Here is an 18,905-nt window from a genome sequence, read left to right on the forward strand (position 1 = left end):
GCCAGACGATCCTTTTTTCCAAGCGCCAAGCGCATGCCTTCTGGATTCAAATCGAATGCGGAAGTTGAAAGACGCATGAGGAACGCAAACACATGCAGCCTCTTGCTGTCAACACGTTGCTATTTTCAGTTGCAGTGGTGTCGGCGGAACCACTTGTTTATGCAGGAGTTTGCGCCGCTTACTTAATTATTGATAGTGTTTTTAAGCAGAGACGAAAGAAACAGCAAAAAAGGGTTATGGATGAAGGAATATTTTAAACAGAACAAAACACCATTTTGCAAGGTTTACAATGTGACATTTGTTGCATATTTTTATCATCAAAAAAAAGATTATGGATGAAGGAATGTTTTAAACAGAACAAAAACACCATTCTGCAAGATTTGCAATGTGACATCTGATGCAAATTTTTAACAGCAAAAAAAGGTTATGGAAGAAGGAATGTTTTTAACAGAACAAAAACACCATTTTGCAAGATTTACAATGTGACATCTATTGCATATTTTAACAGCAAAAAAAGATTATGGATGAAGGAATATATTAAACAACAAAAACCATTTTGCAAGATTTGCTATGTGACATCTGTTGCACATATTTCACAAAGTTTTTGAATGGCATCTCCTCTCCGTAACTTGTAAGAATAGCCTTTTAAATCAATTTTCCGAAGCATCCCGTGTTTCTGGTCATCATCAATAAAATTAAGAGTTAATTCTACGCTGTCAAGTCACACGGTAATTAGATTTTACTACATACTGGCTTTCACGGTAAAAAAAAAAAACACACACACAAAAAAACGCGCGTAACTCCCATGACCGGTGGGAAGCCTTGCGTCGTCGCAGTCCGCGTTGATTTCCGAGAAGAAAAAACGCGTGTGTTGTCGAATGCGCTATGTGCGCTGTCGAATGCGCCAAAGGCACGCGGAAAATCGAACGAAGAAACGTCGTCTGGAGTTACCGTTATTCCCTCTTGTAAACATTGTCACCAAGACGAATATTCATCGCCTGCACTCTTTTGTTATACTGAAGATAATTTTACATCTTTATCTGTCGAGCTATAACATTTGCTGCAAATATTCTTTACTGAAGATTACTAAATATTCAGTAACGTACATTATTTTATAATTTTACCTCGTTGAATTATTATAGGAAAGGATACTCCGGTCTGATTTAATTTTTTTTTACATTACGGGTGTTGTTAATGAGAGCTCGGTGAGCCTAAAGAAATAGAATTTGTCGTGATTTTATATATACATACACACATATATATATATATATATATATATATATATATATATATATATATATATATATATATATATATATATATATATATATATATATATATATATACATACAGTATAATCCTTTAAATGTCTCAGTCTCCACTCTCCCCACCTCTCTCTCTCTCTCTCTCTCTCTCTCTCTCTCTCTCTGTCAGAATTGCAGAGAGGCTCTCGGACAGACAACTAAGTATGGCTAATGTATGGCGACGCCTTCCCCTCTGTAATGAATATGTAGGCACACGGATGTCTTCTCTATTAATCTAATCATTCCTTTTGAATATTTTATCTTATCATTACTGAAGAAGTTCAGAGGAGACGAGTTATTTTACATTGAAGATGCAATCTAAATAATTAATGTTTAAAGGAAACAAATATATTGTAAAGGAAAGTTTACGACAGAAACTGTTCATAATCAATAGAAAATAAAGAAAGAACATCAATTAAAATAGTTTGAAAATAAAAAGTATAATGAAAACTTTATGATAATGGCACTTAGATTTCAAGTCAATGGTGATATACTTAAAAAGAAACCTTTTCTAAGAAAGTGATAAGTTAGAACTCGGGCATAAAGGTAAAATAAATATGAACCTAAAAAAAGTGTTTTTTCACAAAGTGAAGAGTTAGTATTCATGCACAGAGGCTTAGAAATATACGTAAAAAATATATATAGCAAAAACAAAAAAAAAACGAGAACGCGAAAGGTGATGATTTTAAACAGGCACTGGATGGAGGAGAAAATCAAAATCTCATCAAATTCCTGCCTGCCTCCGCAAATTTGAGGTCCCAGGTGGCTGATCGCACAGACGTTTCCCAAAATAACAAAAATGAAAGTTTGCTTTTAAAGCGTTGACTTTTCTTTCGTTATTTTAGTTCTTCGTTCTTCGTTTTTAGTTTTCTGTAAAAGAAAACTGTTGTGCAGGCTTTGTCTGTCCGTCCGCACTTTTTCTGTCCTCACTTTTTCTGTCCGCCCTCAGATCTTAAAAACTACTGAGGCTAGAGGGCTGCAAATTGGTATGTTGATCATCCACCCTCCAATCATCAAACATACCAAAGCGCAGTCCTCTAGCCTCAGTAGTTTTTGATTTATTTAAGGTTAGAGTTAACCATAATCGTGCTTCTAGCAACGACATAGGACAGGCCACCACCGGGCCGTTCTTAGTTTCCTGGGCCGCGGCTCATACAGCATTATACCGAGACCACCGAAAGATAGATCTATATTCGGTGGCTTTGATTATACATTGTAGCGGCTGTACTATAATAACCTCGGTTGCGCCGAAGAAACTTCGACGCATTTTTTACTTGTTTATTTTGATTTTATTACTTCCTGTATTTATGCTCAGAGTAGGAAGGGTAATACAGACGTTTATTGTGAAAAATTAGGTTTTTACGAATGCACTTTCCACATTCATCTCTTTCGCGTTTTGTCTAATTGTTTAGTCGTGGATGACTCTTGTTTACATATACATATATATGTTCATTATATACAGTATATACATATACATATATATATATATATATACATAATATATATATATATATATATATACATAATATATATATATATATATATATATATATATATATATATATATATATATGTGTGTGTATGTACATATATATATATATGTATGTGCATATACATATGTATGTATATGTACATGTATATATGTATATGTATGTGCATATATATATATGAATTTATACATATATACATATATATATATATATACATATAAATATATATATACACACACACACACACACACATATATATATATATATATATATATATATATATATATATATATCTCATATATATATGTAATATATAGTGTGTAGTGTGTCTCTACTTGTACTTTTTCCACACTGTACTATCTATAATATCTATAAAACCTTATAAAATCACGATGGCTGTGAAAACAAAAAATCTATTTTAAACTGCGACCTGGTCCAAAGTCCAGGGGAACATGCAGCCTGTATAGATTACATGTTTTGTGCTTATAACTTTTTGATCCTATTATTGAATTCATCATTGTTATGTTATCTCCAGCTTATTTTAGTAAAAATATTTACCTAATTTGCCTAATTTCTCACTTACACTATCCTTCTACCATATAGCTTGTACTACCTTATAATATTCACTGATTTATGCCTTCTTATGTGTGTGTACATATATATATATATATATATATATATATATATATATATATATATATATATACTATATATGTTTATATATAAATTTTTATATCTATATATTAATATATATATACATTATATATATATATATATATATATATATATATATATATATATATATATATATATATATATATATATATATATATCAAGCTGAAATCTAGCTGTACCAATACCACGGAAAATATTATCTCGCCTTGAATAAAACAGAAGCCACAAGCGCTAAAAATATGACCATCGATAGACAGACTTTTTAAAACTTTTATTATAAAAAGTAAGAAAACAGTCGTTATTTACGTCAAGTAAAGCTGTTATTGTATTAGCGGAATGTCAGCAAAGACCCCTCGTGTACTCAGGTTATATTGCAATTAGGTTTCTGACTCAATTGCGTCTACTGGATTATGTAGGCTTGGTGCTGGGGTTAAGAGTTATTGGCCAATTAGTGCTACGTACCAGTGCTGTATGTTTCCAGTAAACCGGTTCTGGTGACATACCGCTCTGCTTTAATAACAAAGGTTGCGGTTGGCGGGTTATGGGTAATTTACTACACATCGTGCGGACAGTGACATAATAAGCGATTTCTGTTTATATATATATATATATATATATATATATATATATATATATATATATATATATAATATAATACATATATATATATATATATATATATATATATATATATATATATATATATATATATATATATATATAATCAGGAAATAACTCTGCCAGATACCATCTGGTTTTACTTAGGTCCTGTTAGTAATTGCATTGATGCACAGAACAATTGTGTAAGTGATAAAGTTAATTATATATAATATGTATATACATACATATATATATATATATATATATATATATATTATATATACTAGCTAACCAACACGGCACTGCCCGAGAAAACTCTGAATGACAATCTATGGGTAGGGGGAGGGAAGAGTGGAGGGAGAGGGGTAGGGAAGTGGAAAGGGGCGGGGAGGGAGAAGCGAGAGGGGGAGGGTGAAGGAGAGGGGAAAGGGAGGAAGAGAAGGAGAATGGGATGGGGAGGGACCTTACCTTACAGACCTTACAGTTCGATCGGGTTGCCCCAGGTCCCTCAGTGTGAGGCACCTCTGATGTCTACCAGAGAATTGCTAATGCATCTTCCGGTATATTTTGCATCTTCCAATCTTGGATGGTCTGGGAAGCATCTTAGACATTTGTCGAGCTTATTCTTAAACACATCTACGCTCACTCCTGATATGTTCCTCAGATGAGCTGGTAGCGCACTGAATAGACGCTGCATTATCGATGCTGGTGTGTGGTGGATTAATGTCCTGTGTGCTTTCCTTAGTTTTCCTGGTATAGTTTTGGGCACTATTAATCTACCTCTGCTTGCTCTTTCTGATATTTTTAGCTCCATGATGTTTTCGGTAATTCCTTCTATCTGTTTCCATGCCTGGATTATCATGTATCCTTCTCCTTTCGAGACTATATAAATTAAGAACTGTAGTCTTTCCAAGTAGTCAAGGTCCTTAATTTCTTCTATTCTAGCTGTAAAGGACCTTTGTACACTCCCTATTTGTGCAATATCCTTTTGGTAGTGTGCGTACCATATTATATTGCAATATTCAAGTGGACTACGTACATACATTTTATAAAGCATAATCATGTGTTCAGCTTTTCTTGTTTTGAAGTGCTGGAACAACATTCCCATTTTTGCTTTGCATTTTGCCAATAGTATTGCTATTTGATCATTGCATAACATATTCCTATTCAACATCACACCAAGGTCTTTAAATGCTTCCTTATTTATGACTGTCTCGTTACTAGGTCCTTTATATGCATATGGCATTCCTTCTTTATCACCATAGTTTACTGATTCAAATTTATCAGAGTTAAATACCATCCTATTTACTTCTGCCCATTTATATATTTTGTTTAGGTCTCTTTGTAGCGAGTTCCTATCTTCATCACAAGTAATTTCTCTACTTATTCTTGTGTCATCGGTGAAACTTCTCACTACCGAATCCTTAACATTATTGTCTATGTCTGCAATCATAATCACAAACAGCAATGCAGCTAACACCGTACCTTGTGGCACACCGGATATTACCTTAGCTTCATCCGATTTCTCGTCGTTTGCAATCACTATCTATTTTCTGTTTTGCAAAAAGGGTAGGGGAGGGAAGGGAGAGGGATGGGAGGAGGGGGGGGGAGGAGGGCATGGATAGGGGGGGAGGAGAGGGAGAGGGAGGGGAGGGGGGAGAGGAGAGGAGAGAGGGAGGGGAGGGGAGGGAGGGTAGGGGAGGGAAAGGTAGGGGAAGGGAAGAGGGAAGGGGAAGAGGGAGGGGAGGGAGGGGAGGGTGAGAGGAAGATAGAGGGGGAGGGAAGGGGGAGGGGAAGTTATGTTCCTCTATCAGAAGAGAATGAAAAGTCTCTCCACTGAACAAAGACAATAAATAAAAAATATTGTATTTCTACAATTCTCACTCAGGTGTGGTGTGTGTGTGTGTGTGTGTGTGTGTGGGTGTGTGTGTGGGAGGGGAAAAAGTCTGTCTCTCGTGCAACAACAGTGAAGTGAAGTGTTGTTGCCAAAAACACCATAAACCACATTTAAACCAAATTTATAATGATATATGCCATTGTTATAACGAATTCCGAAGGTAAAAACGAAGAAGAAATGATCAAATTAATGAGAAAATTCCCATTTGAACTAATAAAGGAAAAGGATATACTGTCATCATACATCTTACACGTCGTGTTGACCTAGCAGCTACTAAGCATGCGTGAATGAGGAAGACAACTTTCATGTGTGTGTTTTTAGGGAGAAAATCTTTGGACCTGCTGGTTTCAGTTCATTGCTTTATAGCCATGAAATATGTTTTGTAAAGAATCCAAAAATATTTTATTTAGCAATACAACCAAGTAGTGAGATATATGTTTCACTTATATATTAATAATTATCATAAATTATGATAAAAATTCACGTAAATTCTGATAAAAAATTTATGTTATAAGGGATTAGGATTTATTGTTGTAGGTTAACCATACGTCTGATAGCGCATGAAATGAAAGGTGGAGCTCAGGAGAAAAATGAGAATTAACCCAGTAACACTGAAGGCAAAGGTGACGTAAAAACGAAAATTTCATTTGTTTTGTCTGTGTTTGTGTGTTTGTCACAGGGCAAGGGTTTGATTCTGAGTTAAAAACCTTTCTAGAGTGACATAGAAGCCATGTGCAAAATTTTGTCTGGGTCTGTCAAGCGGTTCAGATTTCTATAGTGGACAAACAAATATATATATATATATATATATATATATATATATATATATATATATATATATATATATATGTATATATATATATATATATATATATATATATATATATATATATATATATATATATATATATATATATATATATATATACACACTACAGGGTGTCCATAGAGTCTCTTTACAATTTTTAAAATATATTACAAAAGCCACTGATGAGATATCTTAATCATTTTTGTCCTATGCACTCACCAGCTATCAAAGTTTTTAATTACATTGCATTTGTGTATTTCAGGTACCCTGTTGATGAATGATGAAAGAGGTACTGTTAAATGAACCCCTAAAAAATGGCTACTCCTCAAGAAAAGGCATATTGTGCATCATGGTTTATTGAAACAAAATTAGATACGCAGACTCAGTGAAACTACAGAACTATGTATGGAGGAGATCCATCGTCACGTCAGTCAATAATTGAATTATTCATGCATGGCACAAGAAATTTATGGAGACAGGGACAGTTTTGGTAAAGGGAGGAGTGGACGACCAAGAACATCTGAGGAAAACATCGGTCATGTAAGACAAGCCTTTGATTGTTCTCCTACAGAGTCCATCTGTACTGCTGCCAGACACTTACAGCTAACCACGCTCAACAGTACACAAAATCCTACACAAGAACCTGCGGTTGTGTGCTTACAAAGTGCAACTCATACAGGCACTCGAGCCGGATTATAAACCAAGATGTAAAGAGATTGCAGTTAACATGCTGGAACGAATTTCTGAGGATGAAACGTTCCTCCACCGAGTTTGTTTAGTGATGAAGCAGCCTTTCATGTTTCACGGAAACTGAACACACATAATGTGAGAATCTGGGGATCAGAACATCCCGTGTGACTAGGGAACTTCACCGAGATAGTCCAAAGGTGAATGTGTGCTGTGGGATCATGTTCAGTCGAATCATTGGTCCAATTTTCTTCAACGAGACATCAGTTACAGCAAATGTTTACCTTGACCTTTTGACTGAATATGTGGCACCACAACTAGATGATCTTCAACCAACCATCATTTTCCAGCAAGATGGTGCACCACCACATTGGGGACTGCATGTTCGTGGGTTCCTAAATCAAACATTTCCAGACCAGTGGACTAGAAGGGATGGCCCAATTCCCTGGCCACCTCGTTCACCAGATATCACTACCCTGGACTTCTTTGTATGGGGTTATGTTAAAGATATCATGCATCGAACAAAGATATGGGACATCACTGATCTCAAGCAAAGGATCACTGATGCCATTGCCACCACTGATGAGGCTATGCTACAGCGAACATGGCAAGAAATCGAGTACCATCTTGATGTGCGCCGGGCAACAAATGGTGCCCTTGAAGAGTTGTATTAAAAGAGGCAAAAAAAGTCAATACCTGCTCCTCATTTTGTAATAATTTCCACATATATGTCAGTTCATTTGCTTTTGTAATATATTTTTTAAATTGTAAAGAGACTTTATGGACATCCTGCATAATATTATTATATATATAAACAAATAGGTTCATTATATCATTGTCTGTACGGCATATAAAAAATTACTCATAATTCATCAAACTGAAACCAAATCTTATCAAAGCACAATGATATGTCACCTGTATGGTATTCCAGAAGATATAATTCCTAACTTAGCACTAATTGGCCTATTAGTCTTAGACCTAACACCAAGAGTACTTAATGTAGAAAGATGCAATTTACTATCCATTTCAGGGACTGAGTCATCGTTTTTCTCAAATATCTTTCAAACTAATTATTTGATCGAAATGGTGCTGTGACACAGTGTACAAGACACCTCCCGCTAAGTTTTGGTTATATAGTGCATTATCAAATGGTTTTAGTTAAGGCGTTTACTCTTGACTTACATGGTGTTGCCAAGCATCGCCAAACTATGCGTTCGAATGTTCTTTATCCTCATCCCGTCCCTTCCTCTCCCTTCCCCTCCTCATCCCTCCCTCAACCCACTTTCCTGGCCTCCCCATCTCCGCCCCCTTTCCTGTTTATGGCTGACAGCAGACGTTCGATTACATAGATTAGTCCTGCTGACTCATGCGACTTTGCCTTTAAAAGTCAAGAGTAAACGCCTTAACTAACACCATTTGACAATGCACTATATTACCAAAAATTAGCGCGAGGTGTCCTGTACACTGTGTCAAAGTACCATTTCGATCAAATAATTAGTTTGAAAGATACTTGAGAAAAACGGTCCCTGAAATGGATAGTAGTTATAAACGTAGTTGCAATGTGACTTGAGTACACGAATGGTTCTTGTTAATATTTCTCTAATCACGTCCACTGAGATAGAGAGGTATCAATTTAGGCTAGGTACACACACAATTTTAGGCTAGGTACAGATTTAATTTTAGGCTAGGTACGGAGATAATTTTAGGCTAGGTACGGAGATAATTTTAGGCTAGGTACGGACATAATTTGAGGCTAGGTACAGACATAATTTGAGGTCCTGGTCTCCTAATTACGTCTATTTATCGGTGTTCATATCCTTCGCGTTTGTCACCTCTATTCTATGCCATCCAGGTTTATTTTGTATTTTTTCAAAAGAGAAAACTATTTTGGGCGTTATTAGTACAACTAGGTTTCAGCTTGTGATTTTGTCCAGTTATGTTCTTTTGGCAATTATCATACTGGAAGTCAGGTTTGTTTTTTAAAGCCGACTAGACTCTCTCTCTCTCTTTCTGTTTCAGGTTGACAGGACAGAAATAATTTTTTTAACCTACTCGAATTACTTTCTCTCTCTCTCTCTCTCTCTCTCTCTCTCTCTCTCTCTCTCTCTCTCTCTCTCTCTCTCTCTCTCTCTCTCTCTTCTTTTATGTAATCTCAGTCATTCTGTCTCCTTGCATACCACTGCACAACACACAGAAATTAATTACTCTCTCTCTCTCTCTCTCTCTCTCTCTCTCTCTCTCTCTCTCTCTCTCTCTCTAGGCTCTCTCTCTCTCTCTCTCTCTCTCTCCATGCAGACTGAGAGCTGTTGTGCTAAACAGACAAATGGATAGCTACTGTAAAGCTTTAGTGTTCCTGCGCGAAAGATATCTGGAGCTAATCTTCGTGGGGAGGCAGACGGACTGACCAACTGGAGTGACTATCTTGAGGAAGAGCCTTTTTCTAGGCAATGGAAGGGTATAAATGGGTCTGCCCAGTTCTTTTCGTATGATGTACTGTATGAAGTACTGTTTTCTTTGATGTACTCTACTTCATTTCCTCACCTTTCTCCAGCCCTCGTGGAAAAGAGGGAGGTTACAGATATTTGCTTCTGTAAAGAAGGAATGTTTTAGGAAATTACTTCTGAAAAGAAGGGAGGGATAGATATTTGCTTCTGAAAACAAATAACGTTACAGATTTAGGCCACAGAAGAGCAGAGAGAGCCAGCCCACAGTCTGAAGTGATGGGAAATAATGTTCATATAAATAACATTCCCCCAAAAAACCTTCCTTAAGCAACCTTCGATTAAAGCTCAGAAAAAATTATATACAAAAATTCCAGTACTTGTGACCTGACAAAAGACGCTATCGACAGGGCAAAAACATTAGGATCCCTTTGATTACGACTAGACAAAAAATGAAAAAGAAATTAATAATGAAAAAGTCTAATGTGTGTTTCTGTGAGGTCAAGCTATTTCCTTTGCTCAATGGAGACTTCAAAGCAGGTGATTGACTGACAGGTGGGTTTCAAAGGCTCAGGTCAGTCAAGGGGAATGATTCCCTTTGATGTGGCTTTTTATACGGGACCATGAAAAGAGTGATTCTCGGCCACTTATTTTTTTTCCAACTTGTTTCACCCTCCTTCCTTTCATAAAAACTGCAGCAAATTATTAAATATTCCTGCGCCATTTATGTTGCCTGGTTTTGGTTTTTAGTATCTTTCGGCTTAAGACTTCAGTTTAAAGATTGAAGATGGGGTAATTTTTTTTTTTACCAGACTTGTGCTTGTAAATGCAGTGGCACAATTCTTCTTTGAGGAAAATTGTGTATTTTGGTATGTATGTATGTATGTATGTATGTATGTATGTATGTGTGTATGTATGTATGTATGTATGTATGTATGTATGTTTGTATGTATGTATGTATGTATGTAATATATCAATAGTTAAATATGTCATAGCCATTTCATTTAATCCATACTTGTCATGGGGTAAACAGCGATCTAAGCTGTCATTACATAATATGCTTAAGTAACGGCCTCGTATTTAATAGTCATTTTGTAAATCACAGGCCCTGTGCTGGCATAAGGCCAGATAAGCTAATAAAATTAACGCTCTCACCATTCAAGCAGTAGACAGCGGTTTTCTTATAAACCTGCCATTGAAACTGAGTGGCTTCGATAGATAAAATATACAGATAAGATAGATGGATAAGATAGATAATATAATAAGACTGACATTCCCTGGCAACAGGATCTTACCCTCTCCGTGAGTCAGGAATGGGAAGTTTAGAGGTTTGGGAAGTGTTCCGTAAGTCTGTCTTCTGAGTCATCAGCATCCATCTGCCTGGTTCCTCCAGGTCCTAAAGTGGGTGGAGAAGGGGCATTTTGCATTGACCATTGTTGTGTATGACAACAGGTGACAGCACAACATGTTTTTTTTCTCAGCTGCTCATTAATGCCCAAAAAACTATTAGTTCATATATAGATCTACCTATTGTCCTAACACATGAAGGGTGTTTGTGTGGCATTTATAAAAAAAATGGGATAAAGAGTTCGATTGTGGTTCATTTACTCAGAAGAATCAACATTTTTTTTTAGTGTTAATTTAAATGGAGGTTTGAAATTCGTTCTGGTAATCTTCGTGTGATATTTTGCAGAACGTTTTGCTTTCAAGAAATGAGTGATTGAATAGATATTTCACGGACATCGTTCTTCCCCTGGATCTCCAGTTTTCTATTTACTAACCAAGGTTTTATACATACATATACATACATATATATATTATATATATATGTATGTATATATATAATATATACATACATATGTATGTATATACATTATATATTATATATATATATATATATATATATATATATATATATATATATATATATATATATATATATATATATATCAGGAGCATCATACAAAAGTTTACTTTCAGAGAAAGAGCTAAAAAAAAAAGTTAGAAAAAAAAGTCTGAATCTGTGCTGTTGAAAATTCTGTAATGAAGTTACGACGGGTTCGTTGCCACACGAAATTGGTCTCCGGACCTGACTTTCGAAATTGGTCTCCGGACCTGATTTCAGGTCCCCCGGCTTCTAATTGCTTTTCCTAGAGGATTTCCGGTTCAGGGATACTACGCCATAGGTAGGTCAGGATGCGGGAGGACTTACGAAACAATTTCTCCGTTGGGAAGGAATTTTTTTATCCTACAGGATTGTATAACAGTAAGGATATGATAGCGTTTTGTCTTAGGAAAATATTCTTCCTGTCTGTCTTATAAAAATCAATGAATAATTTGTTAAATCCCTTTTGCAATAGGTTTGCACTTTCTGTAGGAACAATTCATCTTGTATTCTAATAATTTATTTATATATCTAACTATTCATTTATGAAATTTAATTTATGTTTTTTTCTAATAACTGATCTCTTCTATCTGTATTTCCCATTACCTTCTGTTATTTCTTTCAAATAAACACCATAATATTCTTTGGAAGCTAGAATTTCAAGTAAATGGCCCCCCCCGCGGGGCTTTTCCGTATGAACAGGGTTCGACTTCTGAATAATAATAATAATAATTAGTTAGATGTAGCTAACTATAAACAAGACCATATATATTATTTAAAAGCATCACCTGACTAAAAAGACAGTACTTTGTATGTACTGTATGCATACACAGCTATATACATTGCGTGAGTAAGTGTATCTATACGCAAGCATTCGTTTTCACTCCCACTCCAAAGCAACATCGATTTCCACGCTGAAATACGTTGCGGAGGAATTTGCAAAGTCGCCTCAGAACGGCGAGCGTTCATAATTACGGCAGACCAGAGTTTGTCCCGAGTTTGTTAATTGAGAATCGGACAACAGCGAATAAATGCGGCCGGGAAAGTGTACACCCTTTAATCGAATGGGTACTGGCTGCGTCGCTGCCCAGAAGAGACATTTTTGAGCTCGAATTCCTCGTGGAAATGACAGACGTTTGTTTTGCTTTGAAGCAGCGCTGCGTCGTCGCTGTGGCAAAACTCCGTTGCTTTGTGATTATTCCGTCAATAATGTGATTGTCTGTTGTAAGTCTTTCATAATTCGGGATTTTAAACACAACAGGGGAGGATAAAAGGGTGAATTTTGCGAGAATGTAACGCTTAGAACAGCTAGTTTTCCATATGTAACTTTATATATAAGTAGGTTTCTATTAGCGTTGAAATAATTCTTCAAGTATTAAAATTTGTACGTGTATCATGCTACTGAATAATTGAGACAAATGAAACAAGTAAAAAATGCGCCAACGTTTCTTCGGTTCAATCGAGTTTTCTGTGCAGCCGCTACAGTATATAATCAAGGCCGCCAAAAATAGATCTATCTTTCGGTGGTCTCAGTATAATGCTGTATGAGTCGCGGCCCATGAAACTTTAACCACGGCCCGGTGGTGGCCTAGCCTATATCGTTACTAGAAGCACGATTATGGCTAACTTTAACCTTAAATAAAATAAAAACTACTGAGGCTAGAAGGCTGGAATTTGGTATGTTTGATGATTGGAGGGTGGATGATCAACATACCAATTCGCAGCCCTCTAGCCTCTGTAGTTTTTAAGATCTGAGAGCGGACAGAAAAAGTGCGGACGGACGGACAGACAAAGCCGGCACAATAGTTTTCTTTCCAGAAAACTAAAATGTAAAAAACTTAAAATCTCTTCATATTATCAATTTCCAGATTGTGCTTCAATGAACTCTGGTAATTTACCGCCTTTTAAGCTGATATTTATTAAAGGGGAATCTAATCCACGAAATTGGTCAAGTTTCTAATCAGATTATCTTGAGTATACTCGTATGTTACAAAATCTTAGCATTCAAATAAATAAATGAAGATAAATAAATTAAATGCATAAAATAAATAAAAAAATATAGTAATAAAGATATAAAAATTAAAATATAAAAAAATAATAAAATTGAATATTTTTCCCCAGGAACGTTAGGGCAGTTATGAGCTGGTCTCTGAAAGACCTGCCTTCGGGAAATCCTCGGTAATTTTAACCTAGCGTGTGTCTTCAGAGTTCATTTCTAAGGTCATAAAGGCTTTTCACTTCTGTCTGATGGGTCAGATTAAACTCCCCCCATCCCCCTTCCCACAGACAGCCCAAAATATCAAAAGAATAAGAGAGAAACTGATAACAAAAGTGAATGGTGATAGAAAAAGAGAGGAAAAGGGAAATGGTGGCAATTTCTACCAAATTATCTCATGTAAGTAGATGTAATGGAAAAGCATAACAGAGAGAGAGAGAGAGAGAGAGAGAGAGAGAGAGAGAGAGAGAGAGAGAGAGAGAGAGAGAGAGAGACAAAAATTGAACACATGAATAAATGCGAAGGAGGAATAGCAGTAAGAGACAGGGTGAAATGTTGTCAGTCAAAAAAAAAAAAAAATAAAGAGAGAGAGAGAGAGAGAGAGAGAGAGAGAGAGAGAGAGAGAGAGAGAGAGAGAGAGAGAGAGAGTAAAAACACACAGCAGAGCAGACTTGAAAAATGGGTTAACGTAACTTATTTCTCGTAGGCAGACAAGAGAGAGAGAGAGAGAGAGAGAGAGAGAGAGAGAGAGAGAGAGAGAGAAAGAGGGTCAATGAAGAGACAGCAAACTGGTCAATGTAACTAATGAGAGAGCAGACAGCAGAGAGAAGAGCAGGCATGAAAGATAGGTCAACTAACTAAGAGAGAGCAAACTAAGAGAGAGAGAGAGAGAGAGAGAGAGAGAGAGAGAGAGAGAGAGAGCACTAAAGTGTTTCTTTTACACGTGTGAAAATGTCAGCCTCTCTTACTACAAACGACCGAGTAAACGCCTCAGCCAAACTATTCACATCTAATCATCCCGTCTTCAAAAAGCTCCATTAAAATTCCCGGAGTTCTTTCTGGAGAAGGAAGAGCGGAAAAAGCGGAAGAGGCAAAATGACCGACAACTGTCCCTGGAAAGAATTCGAGTTTCCTCAGCCCGGGAGAACATTCGCATATTTTCGACTGACTTCTATTTACTCAACTCCTAAGAGATGCAAATGTATGTTTAAGTTCCTGGTGATGGCCGGGTGGGGGGGGGAGTGTTCTCTCTCTCTCTCTCTCTCTCTCTCTCTCTCTCTCTCTCTCTCTCTCTCTCTCTCTCTCTGTATGTGTATGTGTCATCTCCAACACGAGGTCCAAAAACCAATAACTGTTAAAATATTAGTGGGACATAACATCAAAATTATATGTATAATATTTCAAGAAATAAAATGTGATATTTCGATTAATTCGTGGGATATAACATATATTTTAATGTACAATATTTCAAGAAATAGAAGTATTACTATTTGCGTAATATTTCGGGTAATAAATATAATTATGATCTGATTCATGTTCAGCATTGTTACTGTAAAACTTCCTGATCTCTGTAACATCAATGAAGATTATGGTATAACTTTGACTCTAGTACGAACTTATATAATTTTTTTTAACCTTCGGAAATTCATAATCTTAAATTCATCCTCAAAATTCTAAATGAATTTGGCAAGTCAGTTATGGATTCAATTGGTGTATCATCTAGAATTCGTTTTACCTTCAAGTTACTTTAAACTTCACATTTGAGCAATTCGATCGAAGATATGTCAAGTTTCAGAAACATGAAATTGATTTTCCAGCTTTAAAATTAGCTACCTTTTCTTCACCTTATTTATCACCTACAAAATATATATATGTGTGTGTCTACGTCATCCAAAATGAATTCTGATTTACAACAGTACAAGTCGCAGAACAACTCCAGTTATTTAAATGGGTACAGAATCCCTCATAAATTCCATGAGTGGAGTTTTATCTTGGCTACAACTAAAATATGGAATCGCTTACCCAGAGCAGTTGTGGAATTTTCTGATCTCCAAATGTTTAATCGAGGAACAAATTCATTCCTGCTATATTCCTTCATATCTATTTATCACCTTTTCCTATAATTTCTCTCTCTCTCTCTCTCTCTCTCTCTCTCTCTCTCTCTCTCTCTCTCTCTCTCTCTCTCTCTCTCTCCGCAGGCCGATTTCCCTTTGGAGTCCTCTTGGGTTTATAGTCTGTTGACTCTGTCCATAAGGGTTTTCTGCTGAAGAGCTAAAGAAAGAAAAGAATGAGCTGAAGAATATTTTTGGACGTCAGAGCAAAGTCCTTTGACCGCCGAAGGGCCAGTTGAGTCTGTCTAGTCCTTTGCTTTTCTAAGGTACTTCCTATTATTTATCTCCTAATCCCCCTTACCTTTTAAACTGCTATTCCTCCCTCGCAAGTGGTAGACGGGTTTTCTATCCTATTCGAACTGAGCTGAAATATAAAATGAAAAAAGAAATTTGTCAAAAAAAAAAAAAGGGAATTTTTTGCTCATCGTTGCCCTCATGCCTCAAAAAAATGTTTATCGTTTAATAACAGCTTTCTCTCTCTCTCTCTCTCTCTCGCTACTGCTCTTATGTGGAAAACAAGTTTCAACGAATAACAGTTCTCTCTCTCCTTCTGTTTCCCTCATATAAAAAGTTTATCACTTAATAACAGATCTCTCTCTCTCTCTCACTTTGTCTTTATGGAAAGTTCCATTATTCCCGTCTCTGAAAGCGGTGACTTTTAAGAAAGAATAATAGGTCGAAGCCTCGATGTGAAAAGAGATCTGAATAAAATTAATTGCTCGACTAACGTACCTGATGGTTCCCCGTAAGCCATAAATAACTCTCCTGCCTCTAATGGTGTCAATAACAGGAGTTCGAACCTTCATTCTCTTGAATGAGAGGAGAGGACTGGATGGAGCTGTTGTTATTCAGGCGTCTATTAATTCGTCTGATCCTTTCCCCTATGTGAGTGTGTGTTTGTTTTTTATCTCTGAGAGGGGACCGTTAGGCCTAGCCTAATTAGAAGCTATTCAGAGAATTGGGGTAGACGAAGTTGAAAGGTAACTCTGGGATGCCTGAAGTTACCTGAGATTTGATAGATGTAGATCATTTTTACGCAATAGTACATAAACAAGGCATGAATATGTATATATGTATATATATATATATATATATATATATATATATATATATATATATATATATATATATATATATACATATATATATATACATACATATATATAATTTATATACATATTCACTTGAAGAAGATTTGGCTATTAAATATCAACATGAAGACTTTTACAAATGCTGTGTATATGGCAATAAAAATTATTCTTTCCCACAATTATTGCTATACCCTGACGACATTGCGCTATTAGAACCCCAAAAGTTCAAGCGAAGAAGCAATTCACCTTCTATTTTAGCCACTCTTTTATAATTTTATTTATTTATTCATTAACTTATTAATTTATCTCTTGTATTTCGTAATAAGTGATCTCTCCTTTCTGTATTTCCTGTCATCTTCTGTACCTTCTTTTAAATGAACACCAAACTCTTTGGAACCAAATTTCAAGTCAATGGCCCCTGTCGGCTCGTTCCATATGAATAGGGATTTATTTTCTGAATAACAAAGATAATAATAATATCCTATTTTCCTCGGGACAGATTGAAATCTTGTTTTGACACGAACATGACAAGGGTTAACCCCTCATTATCCGTCAATCAGATATCGTCATCTTTTTCTGCATCTCTTGAAACGGTCTAAATAGCAATAAAAGTAATATCCAAACTTAGAAATGTATTCATTACGAAACAATCCCCAAGCATTCTCTACAGCATGCAAGCAATTCTCTCCACTTACGAAGGATCTCAAACGCAGCGTCCATCATCATAAACCGGAATCATAAACTCCCCGAGAGAGAGAGAGAGAGAGAGAGAGAGAGAGAGAGAGAGAGAGAGAGAGAGAGAGAGAGAGAGAGGAGGGAAAATGATGGCTCCCAGAACACAGATATCTCAGATAGTCGTGGAGTTTCCCTCTTATCTCCTGCTCTTCATATTATCTCTGGGATGCTGCGAGAGATTCCTCTGCATCTCAGCCGTTGGGATGATCTGCCGTTACCAGAGTGCACTTAGTAGACTACTGCAGGGGATGAACGGGAATGGGAATGTAGTACAGGCCTGGATTTGATTGTTCACTATTTAATCCTTTTTAGATTTTGGAAATCCCCCTTTAAATGTTTATATATATATATATATATATATATATATATATATATATATATATATATATATATATATATGCATATATATGTATATATATAAATATACATATATATAAATGTGTATATATATATATATATAAAGTATATATATGTATATATATATATATATATATATATATATATATATATATATATATATATATATATATATATATATACATATATATATATCGTGTGTATATAATATAACGATATCTGCAACTGATTTATCCCGTGGAAAGCGGAGTCTCGATAGAAAGAGGAAAACCAGTACTTGTACACAGAACATCCTCTATTCAGTTATGACCACCGGTTTCGGAGTGACAGTCCCCATCACCAGGTCTGACAACAAAAGCACAAAGAAAAATTGAAAAAATCACCAAATCACGAACGATCATTGGAATACAGTAATGTTATACAAAAGGGTATATAGAAACTGGAATTGTACAAGCATAAAAACCCAAACAAAGCAATACTAAAAAAACAAATATCTGCAACATGAAGGCAAACACACACACACACACACACACACATACAAACAATTAAAAACAACGCATCTCCGTGGTCCTCTCGTTGTTGCTGAGGGGAGGTTTCAATTTTAAAGTGTCCACATTGCCAGCTTCATGGGGGCCACTCGACAAGAGAGAATGGAAAATGATTTTAAGCATAAACAGCGATCACTATTTTCTGCGTGATCCCGTATGGCACTGAATGGTGGTTTTGCTAAAAGCCTGTTTGTTTGTCCTAACAGATCTTCCTGGGTGTTGAAACCACCGTACAATGCTTGGAGCTTCGTTTTTCCCACGTAAACTGCGTTACAAAAAT

The 18,905-nt window shown here is 35.9% G+C and overlaps 2 long non-coding RNA genes across 3 annotated transcripts in view; both read left to right on the plus strand.

Moving 5' to 3' along the window:
- Window positions 1-8,232, plus strand: part of LOC136840350 (uncharacterized) — a 12,719-nt gene extending 4,487 nt beyond the window's left edge. Inside the window, exon 2 of the long non-coding RNA XR_010853599.1 lies at window positions 7,037-8,232. This is a non-coding gene — a long non-coding RNA (uncharacterized lncRNA). The remainder of the gene's footprint in view (window positions 1-7,036) is intronic.
- LOC136840348 (uncharacterized) overlaps window positions 1-18,905 on the plus strand; it is a 103,278-nt gene that overhangs the window by 57,396 nt on the left and 26,977 nt on the right. For both annotated transcript variants that reach the window (XR_010853598.1, XR_010853597.1), the window contains exon 3: window positions 9,757-9,916. This is a non-coding gene — a long non-coding RNA (uncharacterized lncRNA). The remainder of the gene's footprint in view (window positions 1-9,756; window positions 9,917-18,905) is intronic.

This window comes from Macrobrachium rosenbergii, chromosome 7, assembly GCF_040412425.1.
Source record: "Macrobrachium rosenbergii isolate ZJJX-2024 chromosome 7, ASM4041242v1, whole genome shotgun sequence".
Taxonomy (NCBI): Eukaryota; Metazoa; Arthropoda; class Malacostraca; order Decapoda; family Palaemonidae; genus Macrobrachium; species Macrobrachium rosenbergii.